This window comes from Salmo trutta, chromosome 4, assembly GCF_901001165.1.
Source record: "Salmo trutta chromosome 4, fSalTru1.1, whole genome shotgun sequence".
Lineage (NCBI taxonomy): Eukaryota > Metazoa > Chordata > Actinopteri > Salmoniformes > Salmonidae > Salmo > Salmo trutta.
This window is the reverse complement of record NC_042960.1, coordinates 15,185,914-15,198,091: the sequence shown is the minus strand read 5'-3', so window position 1 is coordinate 15,198,091 and position 12,178 is coordinate 15,185,914. Positions and strand designations below refer to the sequence as shown.

The following is a 12,178-nucleotide window of genomic DNA, read 5'->3' as shown; positions in this document are numbered from 1 at the left end:
TGTTCTTGGCGCTTCGCCCAGACATATTTGGGGTTGGAACTACCTTTCTAAGTGTTCTGATACTTCTAGTTTGGAGTTACATTTTTATGATAACATAGCTACAGCATTTCAATTTAAAGTGTGTATACTATTGCTTACTAGGTGTGTCCAATCAATTTTAACCACTCCCCCTTATAATTAGGGTTAATTGGAAAAGCTGTTAAACAGAGAACATTGGATTATTTCTTTGTACACCCTGATGAAGGCCATGCAGCCGAAACGCGTCGGTTTTTTAAAAACATTGTTTCTATTGAACATGCCATACTAATAAAGGCATTTTAATTAATTATATGAAGAGTGCCTTGGTCCTCCTTTCTTTTTGAAGACCAACTCAACCCTTTTACCAAAGAGCACCTTCTGTCTACCAACATTTACTATTGTGTACCTTAGTAGCGCTTCCCTTCCTCCTCTTTCTACTTGCTGAGTAGAGTGTTGGAGGCTATTTTGTAAATGACATCGCCGAAGTCAAGGATCGGTAGGATGGTCCGTTTTGCGAGGGTATGTAAAGCAGCATGAGTGAAGGATGCTTTGTCACCAAATAGAATACAAACTAACACTCCATCTACTAGCTCAATTTATCAATCTCTTATTCACAGATCTAGAACAGCATATCATATTTTGCAATGACCTGTAGGCTAGTGGCAAGGCCCGCAAAATGTTTAGATTCCCCAAAACAAGTCACAACCACGTTTTTCACATCTATAATGTCTCTCATTTATGAAATGGATGGTTGTATAAAAATATTGTACTGCAAGTTGTTAAATTGATAGACACTGTGAGACAGCCCCTGAACTCAAAAAGTGCAGAAAATGCCTTCCTGGGGGGGGGGAATGGGCCACATAAACTCATGTAACCCAATATTGCAACAAAAATTTGGAATACAAAGTAGTCAGTTGTCTGCCCTACATACAAACAAATAGCATTAGGATATCTTAATGCATCTTGGAGACTTGTAAAGACAGGGACACTATAGGCGTGAATAAATATTATGCATATTTATGATAAATATAAGTACTTTCCTGGCCATAATAATGCTTTTGATGTATGTCATTTGAGTAATACCTTCCCCTAGTGGTGAATTTGGAGAACACCAGATAAGAGTCAGCTACATTTATGAGATTGTGGGTCTGTTTCCTGCCCAGATTAAGCCCACGCAGTAGTTTGTGTCTGGGAAACCAGCAAGTAAGACTTACTCTTGATGTAAAGTCGCAGTTTAGCTGACGTTTTAGTGAACTTTAATACGCATTTTGCAACTGTCATCTGAATACTAAAAAATGTCATAAAAAAGTACTTTCTATTCTATATGATAGTGTTGTGTAGTTGTTCCTTTCTGTTGTGTAGTTGTTCCTGTTGTATGGTTAAATACAGCAGTGCTGTGTAGCTGTACCTGTTGGTTCTGTAGCTTTCTCTGTTGTTGTTGTGGCAGCTGTTCAGCTCCTGTTATCATCCCACATCCCCCCCCAGCGTTGGGCCCTCCCATGACTCTGAGCATGGGCACCAGGTCCTGGGCATAGCCACACAAGGGGCCAGGCTGCTGCCTGGAGGCTGGGGGAACTGTCCCTTATTGGAAACTACACCTATATAGAGAGAGGACAGGGTCGGTATAACACACACACACAGGTATGCAAGAACACATACACAGTTCTGACCTTCACAAAACCTCACCATTCCAGTGTACAATGAGCCCGTCCTCCTATAGCTCCAGCCGCCATCCTCCTATGATGTACACACACGCACATACACATACGACTTTAATCAAGACATGATCAATCCAAAAATAAAATAATTTTGGATGAATTTAGGATTCTTATTGGTATGTTTATTCTCATAAACTGTACACTGTAAAGTTATTCTGAGAGAGAATAATTGACCGGTTGTATAGCAAAGTATAGCGCTTTTCCAGATGCTCAAATCACTTTATATAGTAAAATGGCAAAAGTAGTGCACTATATAGGGAATAGGGTGCCTTTTGGGAGCCTACGCTAACTACAGTGATTTTTATACAGGTAGACCTGAAGAGGGACTGAGTGTACAAAATATTATGAAAACCTGCTCTTTCCATGACATACACTGACCAGGTGAATCCAGGTAAAAGCTATGAGCCGGTCACTTGTTAAATCCACTTCAATCAGTGTAGATGAAGGGGAGGAGACAAGTTAAATAATTATTTTTAAGCCTGGAGACAATTGAGACATGCATTGTGTATGTGTGCATTTCAGAGGGTGAATAGGCAAGACAAAAGATTTAAGTGCCTTTGAACGGTGTATGGTAGTAGATGCCTGGGGCACTGGTTTGAGTGTATCAAGAACTGCAGTGCTGCTGGGTTTTTCATTCTCAACAGTTTCCCGTGTGTATCAATGGTCCACTCCCCAAAGGACATCCAGCTAACTTGACACGACTGTGGGAAACATTTGAGTCAACATGGGCCAGCATACCTGTGGAATGCTTTCGACACCTGGGGGGGGGGGGTATCCAGTCAGCGTGACAGGCTGTACTTGAAAACACACTAATGTATTTTATATGAAATACTAATTCAATAGCCTAATGTATTCAAACGGGTCGAGGCCCAGAGTGGGACATTTGCACTAGGAATTGGCATAGCTCTGTGAAACATCGGAAGCAATTCACTTTCAATCGAAGGAAAGTGAGAGAAGTGGAATGGGCCGCTGACCCATGCGAGAATGGGCAAGGGAGCTGAACAGGGCGGGACTAAAGTTGGGGAAAGCTGAACTCTGCGATTTTGCGACACGAGTGACAAATCGAAAGCTCACCATAGCAGAAGACAGAGGCCACAAACATGGCACTGAAAAATACTGTCGGCTGCAACTGTGTTAAAACACGGTTTCAAAAAGTGTACAGTAAGTGTATATCTTGCATTTGTGAAATGATTTTGATGTGATATGAAAGTAGAGGGCTTTATGTTTCTACAACCGTACTGCATTTGGCTTTTTTGGCTTCCAGAGCCAATTCACCTCTAAACAGAACATGCAAGGTCCTTGGACTATAAGGACTAACGTTAGGCTCCCTTAGTCCATTATTGGGCTAACATACTCCTAACATACTCATAAAATGTACCTCTGCCCCTGATGGTTGTTATGTCAGCCACTGTTTGTAGTGAATAATCCAAAAAGCTGTCTATGAACTGTTTATAATCATCTCTAAGGATAATGACAACATCAATCAAATCAAATCATGAACATAGGTTACTTTATGAAGGCTATCCAGAATTCCCTTTGGCGTCCCCATACAGTCAGGTATCTTTCAATAAAGCTGAGACAACATTATCTTGATTAGTTCCCTGAAACTGCACAGTGATACAATTACATAACAGTGCTATTACATTGTAACAGAGAGTCTTCTGTAGCTATCATGCCACGATTCTGTTTTTTTACCACAAGACTGCAGCAAACATCTCTGAAACGGGAATCCAACGCTCTAGCAGGCACATGCACTGACACCTTGATCCAAACCACGGTTCTGTATTTCTTCAAACGTGGAATAGATAGCCATAAATTGTAACGTTTTTACATGCATGTCTTCTTTATGCATATTGTTTATCTTCTAATATAAAGTTATGTATTGGAGCAATTGGTGAACACACATATTTTTACTTTGTATACCCTACTCGTGTGTGTCTGTGTGTCAGTGTATTCATTAGTGTACTAACACACACACGTTTATCGCTTTCCGTCGCCGGCACGTGGAAGCATTGCTTTGGCATGTTCATCCTGGAGATCCATTTTGTTATCGGTTTCTCCCCTCTTTTGTATTTTCTCTCTGTGCCAACTACCAAAGAGTTTACGGTACACACACTCTCTCTCTCTCTCTACTCCTCTGCTCTCACACACACACACTCCCTCTCAGACATATACACACTCCCTCTCTCCTTGTCTCACACTAATGCACACCATTAGAAATCACTTGTCACCCCCATGTCAGCCACCTATCCTAGTGTTTCCCCTATTTTTTTTTTTACATATATAATTTTACTAGTAAAGGATCATAGCTGATGTAGTCGTTTTCATCCTGCCTGAGACAGTCAACCCAATGCTGCTAGATGACACCTGCGTCAATACCGAATACCACGTGAATACCAAGTGCAAAGAGCGTGCATGAGGGTGCGAGCCTCCTCATAGCCTGCCCATCCATGATTGGTCTGTGTCAGCTTGTGGTCCTGTGTGACGACAAATGTAGTAGTCAGAATGGATCACTATTTAATGAATTATCTTGGTTTGTAGCAAACTTTTAAATGAACTCATCATGGTGATCGAATAAACACATATTAGAGCCCAAAACAGCTGTCTAAAACAAATGTTGGGCCGTTCTGACGATCATAATTACATAGGCTTCCTAGGGAAATCCAGGGCTGTGGCACCGCTAGGTTGTACGCAGTTGCTGACCAGCGGAGCTCGTGACTTCAAGCTCCAGACCAGACACTGGGGGCCTGGTAATCCTCCTCAGGAGGATGAGCTTTCCAGTCAGCGTTATAGAGAAGGATGAGCTAGCCAATCAGCAGTTTACTTGATTTAATATTTTTTATGACCGGTATAGTCCACACCATTCTGTTATTGGGGTACGCCCACACCATTCCAACACAGAAAAGCTGCTTTTTAACTTACTTAATTCCCATTTTTTTGGAATGAAAACTATTCCACTCTTATTGTAAGTAATTATAGGTCATATTTCATATAAATCTGGAAACACTGGGCAGTTACTTTAAAACAGCAATATTTTGTCTCTAAGGCAAAGAGGAGGGACCCCCCACACTAACCTTGCCACCGCTGCATACGAAATCCTAGGGGAAACACTGTATGGCATTGTGTGATTCAGATATGTATCATTATGTCTGGTGGTGCTGCAGCAGATGTTGGTCAGCTTTGTGTATGTATGTGTGTATGTGTGTATTTATGTATGTATGTATGTGTGTATGTATGTATGTATGTATGTATGTATGTATGTATGTATGTATGTATGTATGTATGTATGTATGTATGTATGAGCTTTGTGAGGATATGTGTGTGGAGAGGAGGGGTATGGTGGGCTTATCCAAAACTCCTGCTGTCGCTTTAATCCCCCTGGCGTGTGTGTGTGTGCCCGTAAACACACACACACACACACACAGTATTTAGTATGTCAGTGTGTCAGAGGGTTTTTAAACACCCCCCTTTCAGTCAAGGCCTACCTGTCAATCATGGAGTAGGAATAGCCAGGCTGAAACCACTTACCCAATAAATACCCGATTGTATTCGTGTGTTGGGAGTCAAAATACAGTTATTAATTTTGGGAGGATATCTTGTATGGACATTGATTGACCATCATGATCAACAAAGTAAAAGCACATGTCATGATGTATTGATCTTGATCTCTACTGATGAGTGGGCAAGTTCGTTTTGCATGGCCCGGTGTCCCGGGTGTGGAGGTTTCATTTAAGGATCAATGAAATGGTCTAATTAAGCAATCATTTTAGGAGGTGTGGTATTTGGCCAATATGTCACTAGTGCCTGGATACAGCCCTTAGACGTGGTACATTGGCAATATACCGCAAACACCTGAGGTGCCTTACTGCTATTATAAACTAGTTACCAATGTAATTTGAGCAGTAAAAATACATGTTTTGTCATACCCACGGTATAGGGTCTAGCAATAAGGCACCTCAGGGGTTTGTGGTATATGGCCAATAAACCACAGCTAAGGGCTGTGTCCAGGCACTCTGCGATGCGTCGTGCTTAAGAATAGCCCTTAGCTGTGGTATATTGGCCATATACCACCAGTGTCTGGATACAGCCCTTAACCGTGGCCAATATGCCACAAGTGCCTGGACACAGCCCTTAGCCGTGGTACATTGGCAATATACCACAAACACCTGAGGTACCTTATTGCTGTTATAAACTGGTTACCAACGTAATTAGAGCAGTAAAAATACATGTTTTGTCATGCCCATGGTATAGGGTCCGTTATAAACTGGGTGGTTCGAGCCCTCAATGCTGATTGGCACACAGCCGTGGTATATCAGACCGTATACCACGGGCATGACAAACCATTTATTTTTACTGCTCTAATTACATTGGTAACCAGTTTAAAATAGCAATAAGGCACCTCGGGGGTTTTATGGTATGGCCAATAAACCACGGCTAAGGGCTGCGTCCAGGCACTCTGCGATGCGTCGTGCTTAAGAACAGCCCTAGCTGTAGTACATTGGCCACATACCACATAATGTACACTAGAAACTCCACTTCTTGGTTGACAGATAAACTTTCCAATAGCAAGGAAGGAGGCGGGACTTCAATATCTTCACGGAGAGAGGTTCGTGGACATCTGCGCTTGGTTGGTCCTGAAAATATGTATCGGCTTCGGGCACCTCCGTACAATCTACCTGGTGCAATCGTTCGTGTCTTCGATTAAAAAACGTCTAGCCGTTATCTAAACACATGCACCGAAGCCATCGACCAGTGATAACGAGCAGCTTTAGATACTTATCTTTTAGGCGTATACTGTACCGTAATGGAGAAGGAAAATGTAGCTATCTAGCCAAATTGCTAACACAGAGGACCCAACACCAAACCTTCGTATGGAGATTAAAACAGATTAGATTGACGATAACCATCAACGGAGGACATTCAACCGTTTTGGGATTTATTCACTCAAGGAGCCGGTGTGAATCCACATAGCTACAGGTAAATGGTTAGCCAGGTTTGTCAAAATGCTGTTGTGAAAATGGAACCTAGCAGCTAACTTAGTGTTACTGTAGCTAGCTGGCTATGTAGCTCAAACGCTCAGGTGTTTCCACAAAGCTAGCACAGTTTCCAAGCTAGCTAGCTAGAAGTTAGCCACCAGAAATGGCTAACCTGCTTGCAAAATATCTACTCCATTCCGTACCACTGAAGCTAGCTACATTTTACAGGGGGGGGCTTTAGCTAGTCATAGACTAGTAACGTTAGTCAATTCATAGTTCGCTAATGTTCTCATAACCGACTCTCACCTAGCCAGTACTGACAGTAACGTTAATGTCTGTATTATTTTCGGGGCAAAGTTGTTGAATCGGAGTCAACGTCCGTACAGCCAACCATGCCTCGCTCGATATGAGTCTAACTAATATTTATTACGCTAACCTCAAACGAGTGTGGTTTAGTGTGTCATCTTGATTCGAGCAAGGCCGGACCGTCAGAACACATCGGGCTGTGCCGCTGCGTCGACCCCAGCTTTGAAGGTATCTTTTCTCAACCTAGACAAGACAGTGAGTTCGGGGATCCGTTTTGAGGCCTATACAGAAGAGTGACAGAGTGGAACCGCAGCGATACACACCCAAAAATATTACAGGCGGAATGGGGTTTGTCAAAGAGAATGAGAAAGGGTTCAAATCATATCGCTTTTTTTTTCTCCACTGAACGTGACCGCAAACTAACCTTTTCGATCGGTTGACGATGCTTCGGTATTACAGATTTAGTATTAAGGTAGAATTGTATATAGCCTACCTGCCCATTTTTAGATTATCCAACCATTTGTCAGACTACATGAATGATGTCCACCCCATAATGTTAAATCACATGCTGCACTAAGGCCTATCCCTTGGCAGACCAGACACTAACCTGTAGTTTTGGGTGGGGGTGTTGACTAGCCCTAGCAGTACATGCCTGCATAGCTTGTGTGGCAACACTTGACAGGTGATCCTGTTGAGGACTGAACACATGATTGTCATCTCTGCTTCAGCTATTTAGATGGTGTGTTTCTGCAGGCAGGGTCCACCATGAAACTTGTGAAGTTTGCAGGATAAAGAGTGGATGGTGAATAAGATGCAAATGAGCTGTGAGGTCACAGTAAGATCCTCCCTGTAAGGGAAGGAAAGATCATTCAGAGACGGAGTATAGAAGGTACATGAATCAAACAAAAGGAGACGATGAGAGGAAGTTATTTAAGAGTATTTGGTTTCCACTAGCAGTCAGATTCCACAGCCACAACATCAAAATTGGCTACACACGTGTCTTGATTTAAAGTTGGCATTAGGCATAATGTTAGCAGTGGGGTTAGGTTTAAAATGTAATTTGAAGAAGATAAATTGTAGGAATGGGTGGGGTTTATGACTATGGATATAGAAGCTAGTGACTTCCCTACAGCTCTGCTCATGTATCGAACAAAAGGAAATTGGGACACATCTGATGAATCTCCATTCTGATGAATGGGGACTGAATGATACACTCTCAGGGAGAGACCTCTCTGCCACCTCATCGATCATGATACGCACGCAGAGTCCATGCAGAGTCCATCTGAATGCAAATGTATGCACTACTCCTCAGCTGCCCCTGGTCCAGGAGAAGTTGTTGTTAGTAGTGGTGATTTTAATGTATTACGGTAACCAGGTTTTCATCCAACCTTTTAATGCGAGTGATGTACATGTTGGATAAAACATGTCACTACAGGCCTGATGGGAACAGGAAATTCGTCGGTGAACTTTCCAAATGCCGACAAAACAAAATCTATTTTTGTGTAGGTAAAATGAATTATGTACGAAATGGCGGTGGAAATGCCTTTTATGCAGAAATATTCGTATATCCATCATATGGAAGTAAATTTGGAGTCACGTGGTGATATTTTGTTTGATCCTCCTGCTAGGACTCGGGGAAGAATGCAGTTTATTAGGTTACAGATGAAATAAGTTCTGAACTGCACAGGGTGTTGCACGTGATGAGCTTGATGCTCCTTTCCAAACAAATGTTTTTTGCTTTCTTATTCTGCTGACATGATTGATGCTTCACTGCCGTTGGAAAAATATAAATAATAATCTCTATTTTGTCCATAATAACCTCATCGTGTAGACCAGTGGTTTCCAAACTTTTTGTAGTCCCGTACCCCTTCAAACATTCAACCTCCAGCTGCGTACCCCCTCTAGCACCAGGGTCAGCGCACTCTCAAATGTTTTTTTTTTTTGTTGCCATCATTGTAAGCCTGCCACACACACACACACACACACTATACGATACATTTATTAAACATAAGAATGAGTGTGAGGTTTTGTCACAACCCGGCTCGTGGGAAGTGACACAGAGCTCTTATAGGATCAGGGCACAAATAATAATCAATCATTTTGCTCTTTATTTAACCATCTTACATATAGAACCGTATTTGTTCCTCAAAAATTGTGAGTAACTCACCACAGGTTAATGAGAAGGGTGTGCTTGAAAGGATGTACATAACTCTGCAATGTTGGGTTGTACTGGAGAGAGTCTGTCTTAAATCATTTTCCACACACAGTCTGTGCCTGTATTTAGTTTTCATGCTAGTGAGGGCCGAGAATCCACTCTCACATAGGTACGTGGTTGCAAAGGGCATCAGTGTCTTAACAGTACGATTTGCCAAGGCAGGAAACTCTGAGCCCAGCCCAATACAGAAATTTGGCAGTGGCTTCTGATTAAATTAAATTTTCACAGAACTGCTTGCCTTGTTGCAATTTCGATGAGGCTCTCTTGTTCAGATATCGGTAAGTGGACTGGAGGCAGGGCATGAAAGGGATAATGAATCCAGTTGTTTGTGTTGTCCGTTTCAGGAAAGTACCTGCGTAATTGCGCACCCAGCTCACTCAGGTCCTTCGCTATATCACATTTGCACACACAAAATCATACAATGATGGAAAGACCTGTGTGTTGTCCTTGTTAATGCAGACAGAGAAGAGCTCCAACTTCTTAATCATAGCCTCAATTTTGTCCCGCACATTGAATATAGTTGTGGAGAGTCCCTGTAATCCTAGATTCAGATCATTCAGGCGAGAAAAAACATCACCCAGATAGGCCAGTCTTGTGAGAAACTCGTCATCAGGCAAGCGGTCACACGTGAAAATTATGGTCAGTAAAGAAAACTTTAAGCTCGTCTCTCAATTAAAAAAAATGTGTCAATACTTTGCCCCTTGATAACCAGCGCACTTCTGTATGTTGTAAAAGCGTTACAAGGTCGCTGCCCATATGATTGCGTAATGCAGAAAATACACAAGAGTTCAGGGGCCTTGCTTTAACAAAGTTAACCATTATCACTGTAGTGTCCAAAACATCTTTCAAGCTGTCAGGCATTCCCTTGGCAGCAAGTGCCTCTCGGTGGATGCTGCAGTGTAACCAAGTGGCGTCGGGAGCAACTGCTTGCACGCACGTTACCACTCTACTGTGTCTCCCTGTCATGGCTTTTGCACCATCAGTACAGATACCAACACATCTTGACCACAAGTCCATTTGATGTCACAAAGCTGTCCAGCACTTTTAAGAATATCCTCATGTTGTGCTGGTTTGCAGAAGAGGATGTCTTCCTTAATTGACCCCCCCATAAACGTAACAGACTTATACCAGGAGCTGTGCCAGGCCTGCCACGTCTGTTGACTCATCCAGCTGTAACACATATAATTCACTGGCTTGTATGCAAAGCAGTAATTGTTTCAAAACATCTCCTGCCATGTCACTGATGCGTCGTGAAACAGTGTTATTTGATGAAGGCATTGTCTGGATAGTTTTTTTTACCTTTTCCCCCAGCATTGTCCCAGCCATATCCGTGGCAGCAGGAAGAATTAAGTCCTCCACAATAGTATGGGGCTTGCCTGTCCTAGCCCCTCGGTAGCTCACGATATAAGACGCTTCTAGCCCCTTCTTATTAATGGTATCTGTTGCTTTTATACATGTCTTGCTACTCGAAAATCGTCTTTATTCTCGCACAAAAACTCCCGTGGCTTATTTTTCAAATTGTCATGTTTTGTTTCTAAATGTCTGCGCAAGAGTGAAGGCTTCCCGCGAGAGAGTAACGGTTAATGTGATTGGATGTTAATTATTTGACTAGGCTACCTGTAGTTGACATTGTTGTTATTTCGTGGAATACTTGATGGTTTAATTTTATTTTTGGCAGTGAAACGAGGCTATTCAGGCGAGGGGGGGGGTGGGGGGACCTCACCCAAATGTATAGCCCAGTTGGAAAATATAAATGGACTATTTATTTTTTTACATTTTGAAACAATGTTAATCACATTTTTATTTGGCGTACCCCAGTTTGGGAATACATGGGCTAGAGCGTACGTGACAAAACCGTGAGTAGAGTTGAAAATGTGATTGGAAACCCATTTCACTTGTCCTTTTTTTTCAGTACATGAGAATTTGACCGCAAAAGTCATTTTTATGTGCACTACGGCTGGTGGGGGAAATTGCGCATATTGTTTTCATGCAGATTTTTGAATATTCACATCGGTTGCCAATTGGATGGAAACCTAGCTAGTAAAGAGAGTAGCCCGTGCCAATGGTCGTGGCCGGCTGGGCGCTACTGCGGCCGATGAGGAAACACTCATTATGTTCATGAGTGTACTCAACTGCCTTCTTTATTAGGTCTGTGTGGGATACAATACACATTATACACTCATTCTTTCCACCTAACCTCAGTGTTTTGTTTGTCATGGGTCCACTTTTGTGTTAAGGCCTCCTTTCTACAGCATCCGGGTCAGCTGAGGGCAGACATCTCCATGGAAACCAATTGAAGCCAAGTTCTTTTGGGCAGGGTGGTGATCTCACTCACACCTAAGAAGTGATAGGGGAAGTAATACCTTTCTGAATGGGTTGTCGTAGATGCAGGCTGGTCTCACCGTAAAAAAACAAACACATTTTTTAACGAACAGCTGACTCGAGACGGGCCGGGTATTCGTGCGACTGTCCTTTTCCTGCGGTCACATGGACTCTTAACAACGTGATGAATCTTTGTTGCTCCTTGCTGAAACAAGCAAGAGGTGTTGTAGCAAATGTGTACATGTAGAAAGGCGCAGCAGCACACAGCAATATAACCTACGCCAGCGCATGCAGTCAGGAGGAGAGGGGAAAATGTGCGTCGAAAAGAATAGACATTTTAATTGTATTATATTATTTGCTGTTGGAACGGTTTTACAGAGACTGCGGTCATTTGGCCGGCCAATTACCATCATGCAAAATTCCATCACAGCCCTACTGCCGATCATAAGCCTATTCTGTTGCAGGAAGGAACTGTAAGGACTTTGGTTTGTCAGTTGTGTAGATGGTTTTAAGCGCCAGATGTAGTGTGAGTGTCGGTGGTGTTTTCTGAATGAATTAATGAATGTACTTTATTGACCCCCATGGAGGGGGGGGGGTCATGTAAATGGTAAGGAATGACGGCT

General features: G+C 42.5%; 1 protein-coding gene and 1 long non-coding RNA gene across 3 annotated transcripts in view; one reads left to right on the top strand and one right to left on the bottom strand.

The window, feature by feature from the left end:
• Positions 1–1,432: 1,432 nt before the first annotated feature.
• On the bottom strand, positions 1,433–7,965 carry LOC115191882 (uncharacterized). Its single transcript, XR_003877781.1, has 3 exons — positions 7,626–7,965; positions 1,705–1,755; positions 1,433–1,616 (listed from the first exon to the last, which is right to left on the bottom strand). It is a non-coding gene; the product is annotated as an uncharacterized LOC115191882 (long non-coding RNA).
• Positions 6,323–12,178, top strand: part of LOC115191881 (palmitoyltransferase ZDHHC5) — a 38,273-nt gene continuing 32,417 nt past the window's right edge. For both annotated transcript variants that reach the window (XR_003877780.1, XM_029749875.1), the window contains exon 1: positions 6,323–6,713. The gene's annotated coding sequence lies outside the window, so the exon portion shown is untranslated. The remainder of the gene's footprint in view (positions 6,714–12,178) is intronic.